This window comes from Natator depressus, chromosome 28 (genome assembly GCF_965152275.1).
Source record: "Natator depressus isolate rNatDep1 chromosome 28, rNatDep2.hap1, whole genome shotgun sequence".
Lineage (NCBI taxonomy): Eukaryota > Metazoa > Chordata > Testudines > Cheloniidae > Natator > Natator depressus.
This window is the reverse complement of record NC_134261.1, coordinates 6,484,416-6,498,259: the sequence shown is the minus strand read 5'-3', so window position 1 is coordinate 6,498,259 and position 13,844 is coordinate 6,484,416. Positions and strand designations below refer to the sequence as shown.

General features: G+C 52.4%; 1 protein-coding gene and 1 non-coding gene across 4 annotated transcripts in view; both read right to left on the bottom strand.

The window, feature by feature from the left end:
• The window catches only part of LOC141978953 (uncharacterized), a 215,637-nt gene that overhangs the window by 155,133 nt on the left and 46,660 nt on the right, over positions 1-13,844 (bottom strand). The gene's annotated exons all lie outside the window — the stretch shown is intronic.
• Positions 765-836, bottom strand: TRNAE-UUC (transfer RNA glutamic acid (anticodon UUC)). Its single transcript has one exon. It is a non-coding gene; the product is annotated as a tRNA-Glu (tRNA).

Genomic DNA, 13,844 nt, shown 5'->3' with positions numbered 1-13,844 from the left:
CACCTCTGTGATTCCAACAGCAGGTTTCCTCTGGGGCACTGAGATTTTGGGGGGAGTTGGTGGCTCCTTTCCTTCCTCGCCCTGGAGGAAACTCAGCTTTTTATTCCATCCTTGATGATTCATGGAATAACAAGAGCGGCATGAAGAAAGAGGAGAGGGAACGTCTCACGGCCAGGGGGGAAGGTGGCCGCGTCCCCTCTGTCTGGCCATTGCCGGAGAGAAGGTTTCACTGGAATTGAATGCCCTGGCTCAGAGGAGAGACACAGGAAGATTTTGCTGTTCATGGAGCCACACAAAGGAAATGTTTCTCTGTGTGGAAATGAGGAGGGAAATGAAACACCCACATGGTGGCACCTCAGGCATAAGGGAACCCTGTAGGATTGGACTAGGATACGTTCTCAAGCAGCATGTTTCTTACTTTGCCCATCTGTCAATTTTGATTATTATGGATGGAAATATTTTGCCATCGGGTTGTGTGTTTACACCAAAATTGACAATTACCAACAAATACGTCGTTCTTCCGAGCCTGCCTAGTCTGCAGTTGGGGGGTTTCGAGGGACACAGTCACTCTCCCCAGGCCCCAGGCCAGGCCTGTGCTCTCCATGCTGCCCACTTCCCACCCTGCTGGGATCCTTCCCTCATCTCCCCCCCGAGAACTCTTCCCCCCAGCCCCGTTTCTGGGATCCTCTCCCCTCCCCTGCTGGCAGGCTCCCGCCCCATTCCTTTCTTTTCCGGCCTCCCCTCTGAGCAAAAGCTCTGCCCTCTTCCCACACCGGGAATTGAACCCGGGCCGCCTGGGTGAAAACCAGGAATCCTGACCACTAGACCACATGGGACTGGTGCTGCTGGGTTTCTCTAAGCCAACCCCTCATGAGAGCAGCAGTGCCGCTCAGCGGGGCCTGCGCCCAGGGCTGCACGAACCCTCCGGGTGCTGAGGTTTCCCCTCTCTCCATTCCCGGTGCCTGTGATCAGGAACCACAGATCGGGGCTCTCAGGTGCTGCACAGACCGGGACTGAGATTACGACCCCCTCCTGTGCAAGGTGCTGTACAAACCCTGGCCAACACTGGGACACCAGTGGGGTTCCCCTCAATTTCCCTCAGCCTCTGCTGCCCAACTTCTTCTGACCCTCCCAATAAACCCACCTTTCCAAACAGTCCTTCTTCCCCTGCCCCCTCTCTTGGATTGCACGCCCCGGGGCCGTCTGCTTCCGCCCCCAATGGGGAAGAAACGATGGAGACAACTTCAGCCACTGGAGACAGCCCCAGCCAGCGCTGCAGCCTGCCCCGGGGTGCTCTTTGCAAGATGCAGGAAGGGGGAGTGGTAGGTGCTGGGCAGAAGGAGGCAGGAGCCGGAAGAACAAAGCCCAGAGCCAGGCAGCTCCTGGGGGCGGGGCTCGGGCACAGCCCGGGGGTGGGGCAGCTCCTGGGGGCGGGGCCTGGAGCAGACCGGGGCATCTCCTGGGCGCAGGGCTCGGACCCTGCTGCTGCCTCCCTGTGACCCGGGAGCCCGGGCTGGGCAGCTGCGGCTGCCCCCTGGGGTCTGTGTGGGGGGGCCATCATTAACCCCTCCGTGCCCGCCTGGGGGGGGGCTTTCTCCAGCAGGGACCAGCCCCCTGGGCAGCCCCGGGATCTGCCCGCCCCCGCCCCCAGCCGGAGCCCCCCGATGAGTGGGAGACCCCCAGGGGGGGAGAGCTGCGGGGGGGCAGGAAAGTGACTTTCTGCCTCCCGGGACCCAGGGAGAAGCCTCGGAGCTGCCTCAGCCCCAGCGGAACCACCACCAGGATCTGCCCCCGGCACTGCTGGGGAGGCAGATGCCGGGTCTCAGCTCGGGAAGGGAGAAGCATGTGTCCCCCATGGGGACTACCCAGACCCCGGTTTCCCAATCCCAGTTGCTGTCCCCTAACTACCAACACATTTGCCCCCAGCCCTCAGTTGCCCCCCACCTGCTCATCCCCCACTGCAACCCCTTTCCCTCATCCAGGGAGCCTTCCCCCTCCTTTGCCCTCTTCAATCAGCTCCTCAGAGGGCTCCCTGCTGCCCATCTGAACGGTGGCGGGGGGGGGACCATCACTTTCTGTTTATGTGTTGGACAGTCACATAAAATCCAGTCCAACCATCCCCCTTTTCCACCAGTTAGTTAATAGCAATATAAAATCCCCTCCGGTATTGGTGTTTTTCTCTGGTGTTATCCATTGCCTAGTTTGTGACAATTTTTCTCGGCAAATCTCAAAGGTTGATAGAAAATATCCAAAATGTTTGCCCCACTTTTCCTCTAGTTGTCTATTTCTAATTGAATATGCCCTGAGATTTTCTTACCATTTGATCATTCGAGAGACAGGGAAAATCTCACATTTACACCTTTTCTCAGATTCTTGAACATGGATCTAAAACGTTTGCCAATGTTGCCCATTTCCGCTCTGTTGAATTATCAAATATTGATGGGAAATACACTCAGCTTTTACCTGATATCGACAATTGATAGAAAATCCCTCTGATTTCCACCCTTTCTCTTTCATTTCTGAGCACTGATCTCAAAATTCACGTTTTGCCTCTATGTCGTTATCAAATGTCAATTAAAAATCCTCTCGGATTTGGGGCTCTTCCCCATGTCTCTAAATCCCAGCAACTTCTCCTTCCTTGGAGGGAATCTGTTACCCTGAGTCCTTCTCCATCCTGGAGGTTACAGGGAGTTAAATTGCCCAGTGATCATCTTTCCCTTCTCCTTTGAGAATCATTTGTTCCCCCCTTTATCTCTGTTAAAAATCTTTACTGATGAAAGAGATCAGCCATGTATTCAATACCCATCAAAGCCAGAGGCCTCCCTCTGTTTGGGGGATCAGTGGCTGCCAGCTGGCGACAGGAGAGTTGGCTGGACCCTTTTCTTTTCCCCAGTGGGCATGGGATGGGGAGGTCCCTCTGAGTGCAGCGTGGGTCCAGAAGTATCCCAAACCCCAAGACAAAGGGTCTCCTTGAGGGGTTGATTCCCACAGTGCAAAGATGCAGCCACCTCTGGGGTGGATCTATGGTGGCCATTATTTGCTGATGACAGGGCATGGAAATTTCTTATCTATTTTGGCCCTTCCAGGCCATCCATTCTCCTGTTAAATAAGCATCCGCCCAGGGCTCCCTCTGTTTGTGTGACTGGCTGTCAAGGGATGGTGATAACTTTCTATCCACTTATTAGACACTGTGAGGGAACACTGTTGCTGGGGGGGGTGTCTGTGTGGGGAGATTGCAGCGGGAGCTGAAGGGGCATTGTGGTAGGGGGAGGCCTCTGGGTGGCTGGGCAGGGGGGACCCTAGTCAGGTTGGTGGATTCTGGAGGGTTTGGGGTTTTGGGGGATAGTTCTGATGTGCACAGCCCTGAGGCTAACGGTCCTGGAGGTGGGTATCGTTGGGGGCCTGTTGGCTGCAGACCAGTGGGGGTGGGGGTCTCTTGGGGAGGTGGGGCAGGGGGTTAGAGGGTACCTGGTGCTCTGCCAGGGGCTCTGTCTGGGATTGCCCAGCTGGCTCCTGGGATCATTGCCATGCCCAGTGCACAGAGCTGTGCGGGGGGGATCCCCGGCGCGAGGTCAAGGGATGCCAGGCAAGCAGTGTGAGGGGTCCTGCTGTAAAGCATCAGGTGGTCCAGCCGGGGGTGGGGGGGTCCCAGGCAAATGGCCTGGCAGATCCTGCTGGAGGGCAGGCAGGGGTCCGAGGCAGGCAGTGGGGGACTGAATTCCCAGAGGGGGGTCCCCTTGGGGTGGTTCCTGGCTGCTGGGGGCTCTTTTTGGGGGGAATTTTGGGATTCCCAACCTGGCAGTAACAGTCTGGTGGGGGGTTCTTTTGGCCAGTGGGGCTCTGAGGGGTATCTGGGGTCCCTGGCCAGGGACTCTGGGGGCTGGGTCCCAGGGAATATCTGGTGGGACCTGGGCTGGGGGGGTCTGGGCTCTGGCTACTGGGGGCCCTGGATGGAGGCTGGGGGCTGCTATTAACCATGCCACTTATCTCTGATCACCTTGTGCCAGAACCCTGGCTCCAAGCACTGCCCGGCATTCCCCGGCCACGCCCAGTCACCGTGATAACTTTCTATCCACTTATCAAAACACTGTGAGGTGAAATCACAGGTTTTGATTTTCTCCCCCCTTGAAAACTGCAGGAAATTCTGGTTCCATCGGGAAAATTCATGACCCCCAGTCCTTGTCCTAGATCTGGGGCATGAGAGAGGTGGGAAGGGGCTTAGCACTGCCACACAATGGTCTCTTCCACAGCGTTCTGGACTCATTCTTTCTGAAATCTGGTTTCATTGAGACCATCGTTACTCCAGAGTCACTGCATGGAAATTCAAGGAGTGACTACAGATCGACAGTGGGGCAAATGAGATTAGCAATTCTCCCTGTGAGGAGCGGCTCTCATTAGCTGCTCTCCCCAGAGAGCTAAGGGAGGGAAGGCTGCTCATATGCTCTGTCCCTCTCTGCTCAGGATATTGGGGTTCAGCTTCCTGGTCAGACCCTGCAGCCTCCATTGAGATCTGGGAGACCAGGCTGAGCAGCTGCTGCTCCCCCACCAGGGGTTCTGTGCTGGGAAGTGACCTTAATTAAAGCTTCTTCTCTGCCGAGCCCAGATGAGGACTTTCTCCAGCTGGTTCTGGCCCCCTGGGGCAGCCCTGGGCCTTGCTAATACTAAATTCTCAGCCAGAGATTCCAGGTAACTGAAAGAAATGAAGGGAAAATGCTGGGGTCTGGCCTTAAAATGACTCTACACAAACAGCCCCTCCTCCCCCAGTCATTTCTCGTCCCATTAGCAATTGCAGGATCAAATCCAGCCATGAGGGAGCAACCAACCCAGGAATGGGACTTTCCTACCAGATGGGCAGGGAGAGGGGACAGGGCAAAGGAGATAGGAGACAGACTGAAAGGGGCCGTGGGAGAGAAGAGTTTCAAGAGAGATTTCCAGATCGCTAATCTGCCCAGACAGAGGTAACGCTGCACCCTGGTTAATATCACTTTCCTGTGGAACAAGATGAGGATCAGAGAGAGGAAAAGCCAGTTCCTGACCCCACATCCCTCCTGCTGGGGTGTGGCTGCCCTGGGGTCAGTGTCCGAGGGAATCCTCGAAAGGGACTCTTTTGGTTCTGCTCTTTTACAGCATTGTGTTCAGAGACTTTGTTGCGGAGTGGTGGGGAGGGAGAAGGGAGGCTTAGAAATGTGTCTGTGGGCTTAGCCTGGCAGGAGGGGCCAGGTCTACGCTGTAATGAAGAGAATATCAAGCATTTTCCCAGCACGGCAGACTGTAGGATGTCTGTCTGTGGGGAAAGGGTCTGGGGGAAGCGTAATGTGAAATGAACTGAATCCTGATCTGAAACCTCCACAACTGCCCTTCTCTCCCTGCCAGGCTGCAGAATGACGTCCATGTTTCACTCCAGTTCATCCCAGCCTCCCACGGGACAGAGGAGAGAAATGGCTGCAGAGGAGCCAGGTCACGTAGAGATTATCAGGGGGTTGCTGGTGCGGTCCCGCAGGAGGAGAGGGACAGTAAATACATCGGAGAGGGGAAGGTTTGCACCTTCTGGTTTGGAGGTTGGAGCGGGGCAGGAAATGCACAGGGTGGAGAAAGGGAGGAGGCCGGGGGTGGCAAACCTGCTGGGAGTTGTTTAATAAGTGGCCTAGATTCGAGGAACAGACCCATGAGGTTCGGAGGTGGAAATGCTCCAATTTGTGGAACAGAAAATAACCCACCAACATGGGGCTAGGAAAACTGACCAGACTCCCAGTGCTGGAGCCTGACCCAACTAACCAGTGAGATATGAAGGGGGCACCCACCCATCAGGCTTAGGGGAGATTCCCCTCCCTTCAGATCCAGCTCCTCACAAGGAGGAGGGTGTTGGGCTTCCAACCAGGGAGCTCTCCCTGGACCCTGCTCGGGGCTCCACCTCCTGTATCGGTCTGTGGCTAGTAGGTGTGTGATGGATCTGCTGGGAGAGAGGAGGGGCTCTCTCTCCATCCCCTCAGCCTGGTGTTTCCTGGATGCTCTGAGCGGGGTGGGGGTGGGATTCTGTTGACTGCGATCCACCCAGAATTTCCGTTTGATTGGCTCCTCTCCCCCACGAATAGTGGGGCTGTGAGTGGGGCAGCAGGTCCTGAGTGTGGGGCTCTTGCTCTTTCAGGGGCCGGTGACCTTCGAGGAGGTGGCTGTGTATTTCACCAGGGAAGAGGGGGCTCTGCTGGACCCCGCTCAGAGAGCCCTCTACAGAGACATCATGCAGGAGACCTACGAGAATGTGACCTCGCTGGGTAAGGGTTCCTGTCCCCTCGGTTCTTGGAAGGGGAAATGAAGAGATGAGGTTCATGTCACCCCCACAATGCCACCTATACTCTGTCCTGTTCCAGCATCACCCCAGCGTGCCAGTGACACACACACGACCAGAGACCCTCCCCTGCTGCAGAACACTGTGGGAACAGAGCACAAGAGCAGTATCACACAGTGTCAAATATCTCCAGTTTGCTCAAGTAAAACTGGGGGTTAGGTCCAGCATAACGAACAGAAGCTTCCTACCTTGGCCTTCTCTCAAACCCTGAGCCTTCTCCACCCAGACCAGGATGTGCTTGGGGTGTAAGAAGCAGGCTGCTGGAGTCAGGGCTGCTGGTCCAGGGTTACTGATCACACAGACACTCGGGGCGTCCTTGAATGCTGGCTGGGGGTATCCAGACAAGGGAGCTCCAGCTGCAAAACAATGAATCTCACCCAGGATTACAGATGACACAACTCCTCACTGCTTCAGATTGCACCCCAGCATAGGAAAATGATCTAGGTTGGTAGTGAAACTTCCTGAAACATGGAGAGTGTTGCTCTCCCATCCCCATGTGCAATAGCCACAATCTCTCTCTTCTGCAGACTCCTTGGATCTTGGGCTCCATCATTCCTGAAGTCACATGACCTGATTCTTATGTTTCACATTCTGCTTTTCCAGACTATTTGGAGTCTGTTGCTCCTTAATTGTAGCTTCTAATTTCCCAGTGTTCTCCACACCCAGGGACTTTCATACTCTTTCCCATTACGGTGGACTCACTAGATTCCCTAGTACATAAGAACGGCCACACTGGGTCAGACCAAAGGTCCATCTAGCCCAGTATCCCGTCTTCCAACAGTAACCAATGCCAATGGCCCCAGAGGGAATGAACAGAACAGGTAATCATAGAGTCATAGAAGATCAGGGTTGGAAGGGCCCTCAGGAGGTCATCTAGTCCAACCCCCTGCTCAAAGCAGGACCAATCCCCAACTAAATCATCCCAGCCAGGGCTTTGTCAAGCCTGACCTTAAAAACTTCTAAGGAAGGAGATTCCACCACCTCCCTAGGTAACGCATTCCAGTGTTTCACCACCCTCCTAGTGAAAAAGTTTTTCCTAATATCCAATCTAAACCTCCCCCACTGCAACTTGAGACCATTACTCCTCATTCTGTCATCCGCCACCACTGAGAACAGTCTAGATCCATCCTCTTTGGAACCCTCTTTCAGGTAGTTGAAAGCAGCTATCAAATCCCCCCTCATTCTTCTCTTCTGCAGACTAAACAATCCCAGTTCCCTCAGCCTCTCCTCATAAGTCATGTGTTCCAGTCCCCTCATCATTTTTGTTGCACTTCGCTGGACTCTCTCCAATTTTTCCACATCCTTCTTGTAGTGTGGGGCCCAAAACTGGACACCATACTCCAGATGAGGCCTCACCAATGTCAAATAGAGGGGGACGATCACCTCCCTCGATCTGCTGGCAATGCCCCTACTTATACATCCCAAAATGCCATTGGCCTTCTTGGCAACAAGGGCACACTGTTGACTCATATCCAGCTTCTCGTCCACTGTCACCCCTAGGTCCTTTTCTGCAGAACTGCTGCCTAGCCATTCGGTCCCTAGTCTGTAGCTGTGCATTGGGTTCTTCCGTCCAAAGTGCAGGACCCTGAACTTATCCTTATTGAACCTCATCAGGTTTCTTTTGGCCCAATCCTCCAATTTGTCTAGGTCCCTCTGTATCCTATCTCTGCCCTCCAACGTATCTACCACTCCTCCCAGTTTAGTATCATCCGCGAATTTGCTAAGAGTGCAATCCACACCATCCTCCAGATCATTAATGAAGATATTGAACAAAACCGGCCCCAGGACCAACCCTTGGGGCACTCCACTTGATACCGGCTGCCAACTAGACATTGAGCCATTGATCACTAGCCGTTGAGCCCGACAATCTAGCCAGCTTTCTATCCACCTTATAGTCCATTCATTCAGCCCATACTTCTTTAACTTGCTGGCAAGAATACTGTGGGAGACCGTGTCAAAAGCTTTGCTAAAGTCAAGGAACAACACGTCCAGTGCTTTCCCCTCATCCACAGAGCCAGTTATCTCGTCATAGAAGGCAATTAGATTAGTCAGGCCTGACTTGCCCTTGGTGAATCCATGCTGACTGTTCCTGATCACTTTCCTCTTGTCTAAGTGCTTCAGAATTGATTCCTTGAGGACATGCTCCATGATTTTTCCAAGGACTGAGGTGAGGCTGACCAGCCTGTAGTTCCCAGGATCATCCTTCTTCCCTTTTTTAAAGATGGGCACTACATTAGCCTTTTTCCAATCTTCCGGGACTTCCCCCGTTCGCCATGAGTTTTCAAAGATAATGGACAATGGCTGTGCAATCATATCCGCCAGTTCCTTTAGCGCTCTCGGATGCAGCGCATCTGGCCCCATGGACTTGTGCACGTCCAGTTTTTCTAAATAGTCCCGAACCACTTCTTTCTTCACATAGGGATGGCCACCTCCTCCCCATGCTGTGCTGCCCAGTGCAGTCGTCTGGGAGTTGACCTTGTTCGTGAAGACAGAGGCAAAAAAAGCATTGAGTATGTTAGCTTTTTCCACGTCCTCTGTCACTAGGTTGCCTCCCTCATTTAGTAAGGGGCCCACACTTTCCTTGGCTTTCTTCTTATGGCCAAAATACCTGAAGAAACTCTTCTTGTTACTCTTAGCATCGCTCGCTAACTGCAACTCCAGGTGTGATTTGGCCTTCCTGATTTCACTCCTGCATGCCCGAGCAATATTTATATACTCATCAGTGGTCATTTGTCCAATCTTCCACTTCTTGTACGCCTCTTTTTTGTGTTTAAGATCAGCAAGGATTTCACTGTTAAGCCAAGCTGGTCGCCTGCCATATTTACTATTCTTTCTACACATCGGGATGGTTTGTCTCTGTAACCTCAATAAGGATTCTTTAAAATACAGCCAGCTCTCCTGGACTCCTTTCCCCCTCATGTTATTCTCCCAGGGGATCTTGCCCATCAGTTCCCTGAGGGAGTCAAAGTCTGCTTTTCTGAAGACCAGAGTCCGTATTCTGCTGCTTTCCTTTCCTGCTTGTGTCAGGATCCTGAACTCGACCATCTCATGGTCACTGCCTCCCAGGTTCCCACCCACTTTTGCTTCCCCTACTAATTCTTCCCAGTTTGTGAGCAGCAGGTCAAGAAGAGCTCCGCCCCTAGTTGGTTCCTCCAGCCCTTGCACCAGGAAATTGTCCCCTACAGTTTCCAAAAACTTCCTGGATTGTCTGTGCACTGCTGTATTGCTCTCCCAGCAGATATCAGGATGATTGAAGTCGCCCATGAGAACCAGGGCGTGCGATCTAGTAGCTTCTGCGTGTTGCCAGAAGAAAGCCTCATCCACCTCATCCCCCTGGTCTGGTGGTCTATAGGAGACTCCCACCATGACATCACCCTTGTTGCTCATGCTTCTAAACTTAATCCAGAGACTCTCAGGTTTTTCTGCAGTTTCATACTTGAGCTCTGAGCAGTCATACTGCTCCCTTACATACAGTGCAACTCCCCCACCTTTTCTGGCCTCCCTGTCCTTCCTGAACAGTTTATAACCATCCATGACAGTACTCCAGTCATGTGAGTTATCTCACCAAGTCTCTGTTATTCCAATCACATCCTAATTCCTTGACTTTGCCAGGACTTCCAGTTCTCCCTGCTTGTGTCCCAGGCTTTGTGCATTTGTATATAGGCACTTGAGATAACCCGCTGATCGCCCCTTGTTCTCAGTATGAGGCAGGAGCCCTCCCCTCTCACACGCTCCTGCTCGTGCTTCCTCCCGGTATCCCGCTTCCCCACTTACCTCAGGGCTTTGGTCTCCTTCCCCCGGTGAACCTAGGTTAAAGCTGTCCTCACTAGGTTAGCCAGCCTGCTCATGAAGATGCTCTTCCCTCTCTTCATTAAGTGGAGCCCGTCTCTGCCTAGCACTCCTCCTACTTGGAACACCATCCCATGGTCGAAGAATCCAAAGCCTTCTCCCCGACACCACCTGCGTAGCCATTCCTTGACTTCCATGATTTGACGGTCTCTACCCTGGCCTTTTCCTTCCACGGGGAGGATGGACAAGAACACCACTTGCACCTCAAACTCCTTTATCCTTCTTCCCAGGGCCATGTAGTCTGCAGTGATCTGCTCAAGGTCATTCTTGGCAGTATCATTGGTGCCCACGTGGAGAAGCACGAAGGGGTAGCGGACTGAGGGCTTGATGAGTCTCGGCAGACTCTCCATCACATCGCAAATCTTAGCCCCTGGCAAGCAGCAGACTTAGAATCATAGAATATCAGGGTTGGAAGGGACCCCAGAAGGTCATCTAGTCCAACACCCTGCTCGAAGCAGGACCAATTCCCAGTTAAATCATCCCAGCCAGGGCTTTGTCAAGCCTGACCTTAAAAACCTCTAAGGAAGGAGATTCTACCACCTCCCTAGGTAACGCATTCCAGTGTTTCACCACCCTCTTAGTGAAAAAGTTTTTCCTAATATCCAATCTAAACCTCCCCCATTGCAACTTGAGACCATTACTCCTCGTTCTGTCATCTGCTACCATTGAGAACAGTCTAGAGCCATCCTCTTTGGAACCCCCTTTCAGGTAGTTGAAAGCAGCTATCAAATCCCCCCTCATTCTTCTCTTCTGCAGACTAAACAATCCCAGTTCCCTCAGCCTCTCCTCATAAGTCATGTGCTCTAGATCCCTAATCATTTTTGTTGCCCTTCGCTGGACTCTCTCCAATTTATCCACATCCTTCTTGTAGTGTGGGGCCCAAAACTGGACACAGTACTCCAGATAAGGCCTCACCAGTGTCCAATAGAGGGGAACGATCACATCCCTCGATCTGCTCGCTATGCCCCTACTTATACATCCCAAAATGCCATTGACCTTCTTGGCAACAAGGGCACACTGTTGACTCATATCCAGCTTCTCGTCCACTGTCACCCCTAGGTCCTTTTCCGCAGAACTGCTGCCTAGCCATTCGGTCCCTAGTCTGTAGTGGTGCATTGGATTCTTCCATCCTAAGTTCAGGACCCTGCACTTATCCTTATTGAACCTCATCAGATTTCTTTTGGCCCAATCCTCCAATTTGTTTAGGTCCTTCTGTATCCTATCCCTCCCCTCCAGTGTATCTACCACTCCTCCCAGTTTAGTATCATCCGCAAATTTGCTGAGAGTGCAATCCACACCATCCTCCAGATCATTTATGAAGATATTGAACAAAATCGGCCCCAGGACCGACCCCTGGGGCACTCCACTTGACACCGGCTGCCAACTAGACATGGAGCCATTGATCACTACCCGTTGAGCCCGACAATCTAGCCAGCTTTCTACCCACCTTATAGTGCATTCATCCAGCCCATACTTCTTTAACTTGCTGACTAGAATACTGTGGGAGACTGTGTCAAAGGCTTTGCTAAAGTCAAGAAAAAATCCATCCACTGCTTTCCCTTCATCCACAGAACCAGTAATCTCATCATAAAAGCCGATTAGATTAGTCAGGCATGACCTTCCCTTGGTGAATCCATGCTGACTGTTCCTGATCACTTTCCTCTCATGTAAGTGCTTCAGGATTGATTCTTTGAGGACCTGCTCCATGATTTTTCCAGGGACTGAGGTGAGGCTGACTGGCCTGTAGTTCCCAGGATCCTCCTTCTTCCCTTTTTTAAAGATTGGCACTACATTAGCCTCTTTCCAGTCATCCGGGACTTCTCCCGTTCGCCACGAGTTTTCAAACATAATGGCCAAAGGCTCTGCAATCACAGACGCCAATTCCTTCAGCACTCTCGGATGCAACTCGTCCGGGCCCATGGACTTGTGCACGTCCAGCTTTTCTAAATAGTCCCTAACCACCTCTATCTCCACAGAGGGCTGGCCATCTCTTCCCCATTCTGTGATGCCCAGAGCAGCAGTCTGGGAGCTGACCTTGTTAGTGAAAACAGAGGCAAAAAAAGCATTGAGTACATTAGCTTTTTCCACATCCTCTGTCACTAGGTTGCCTCCCTCATTCAGTAAGGGGCCCACACTTTCCTTGGCTTTCTTCTTGTTGCCAACATACCTGAAGAAACCCTTCTTGTTACTCTTGACATCTCTTGCTAGCTGCAGCTCCAGGTGCAATTTGGCCCTCCTGATATCTTTCCTACATGCCCGAGCAATATTTTTATACTCTTCCCTGGTCATATGTCCAACCTTCCACTTCTTGTAAGCTTCTTTTTTATGTTTAAGATCCGCTAGGATTTCACCATTAAGCCAAGCTGGTCGCCTGCCATGTTTACTATTCTTTCGACTCATCGGGATGGTTTGTCCCTGTAACCTCAGCAGGGATTCCTTGAAATACAGCCAGCTCTCCTGGACTCCCTTCCCCTTCATGTTAGTCCCCCAGGGGATCCTGGCCATCTGTTCCCTGAGGGAGTCGAAGTCTGCTTTCCTGAAGTCCAGGGTCCGTATCCTGCTGCTTACCTTTCTTCCCTGCGTCAGGATCCTGAACTCAGCCAACTCATGGTCACTGCCTCCCAGATTCCCATCCACTTTTGCTTCCCCCACTAATTCTACCCGGTTTGTGAGCAGCAGGTCAAGAAAAGCACCCCCCCAGTTGGCTCCCCTAGCACTTGCGCCAGGAAATTGTCCCCTATGCTTTCCAAAAACTTCCTGGATTGTCTATGCACCGCTGTATTGCTCTCCCAGCAGATATCAGGAAAATTAAAGTCACCCATGAGAATCAGGGCATGCGATCTAGTAGCTTCCGTGAGTTGCCGGAAGAAAGCCTCATCCACCTCATCCCCCTGGTCCGGTGGTCTATAGCAGACTCCCACCACTACATCACTCTTGTTGCACACACTTCTAAACTTAATCCAGAGACACTCAGGTTTTTCCACAGTTTCGTACCGGAGCTCTGAGCAGTCATACTGCTCCCTTACATACAGTGCTACTCCCCCACCTTTTCTGCCCTGCCTGTCCTTCCTGAACAGTTTATAACCATCCATGACTGTACTCCAGTCAGGTGAGTTATCCCACCAAGTCTCTGTTATTCCAATCACGTCATAGTTCCTTGACATCACCAGGATCTCCAGTTCTCCCTGCTTGTTTCCAAGGCTTTATGCATTTGTATATAAGTACTTGAGATAACCTGTTGATCGCCCCTCATTCTCAGTATGAGGCAGGAGCCCTCCCCTCACAGACATTCCTGCCTGTGCTTCCTCCCAGTATCCCGCTTTCCCACTTACCTCAGGGCTTTGGTCTCCTTCCCCCGGTGAACCTAGTTTAAAGCCCTCCTCACTAGGTTAGCCAGCCTGCTGGCAAAGATGCTCTTCCCTCTCTTCGTAAGATGGAGCCCGTCTCTGCCCAGCACTCCTCCTTCATGGAACACCATCCCATGGTCAAAGAATCCAAATCCTTCTCTCCGACACCACCTGCGTAGCCATTCGTTGACTTCCACGATTCGACGGTCCCTACCCAGGCCTTTTCCTTCCACGGGGAGGATGGATGAGAACACCACTTGCGCCTCCAACTCCTTTATCCTTCTTCCCAGAGCCACGTAGTC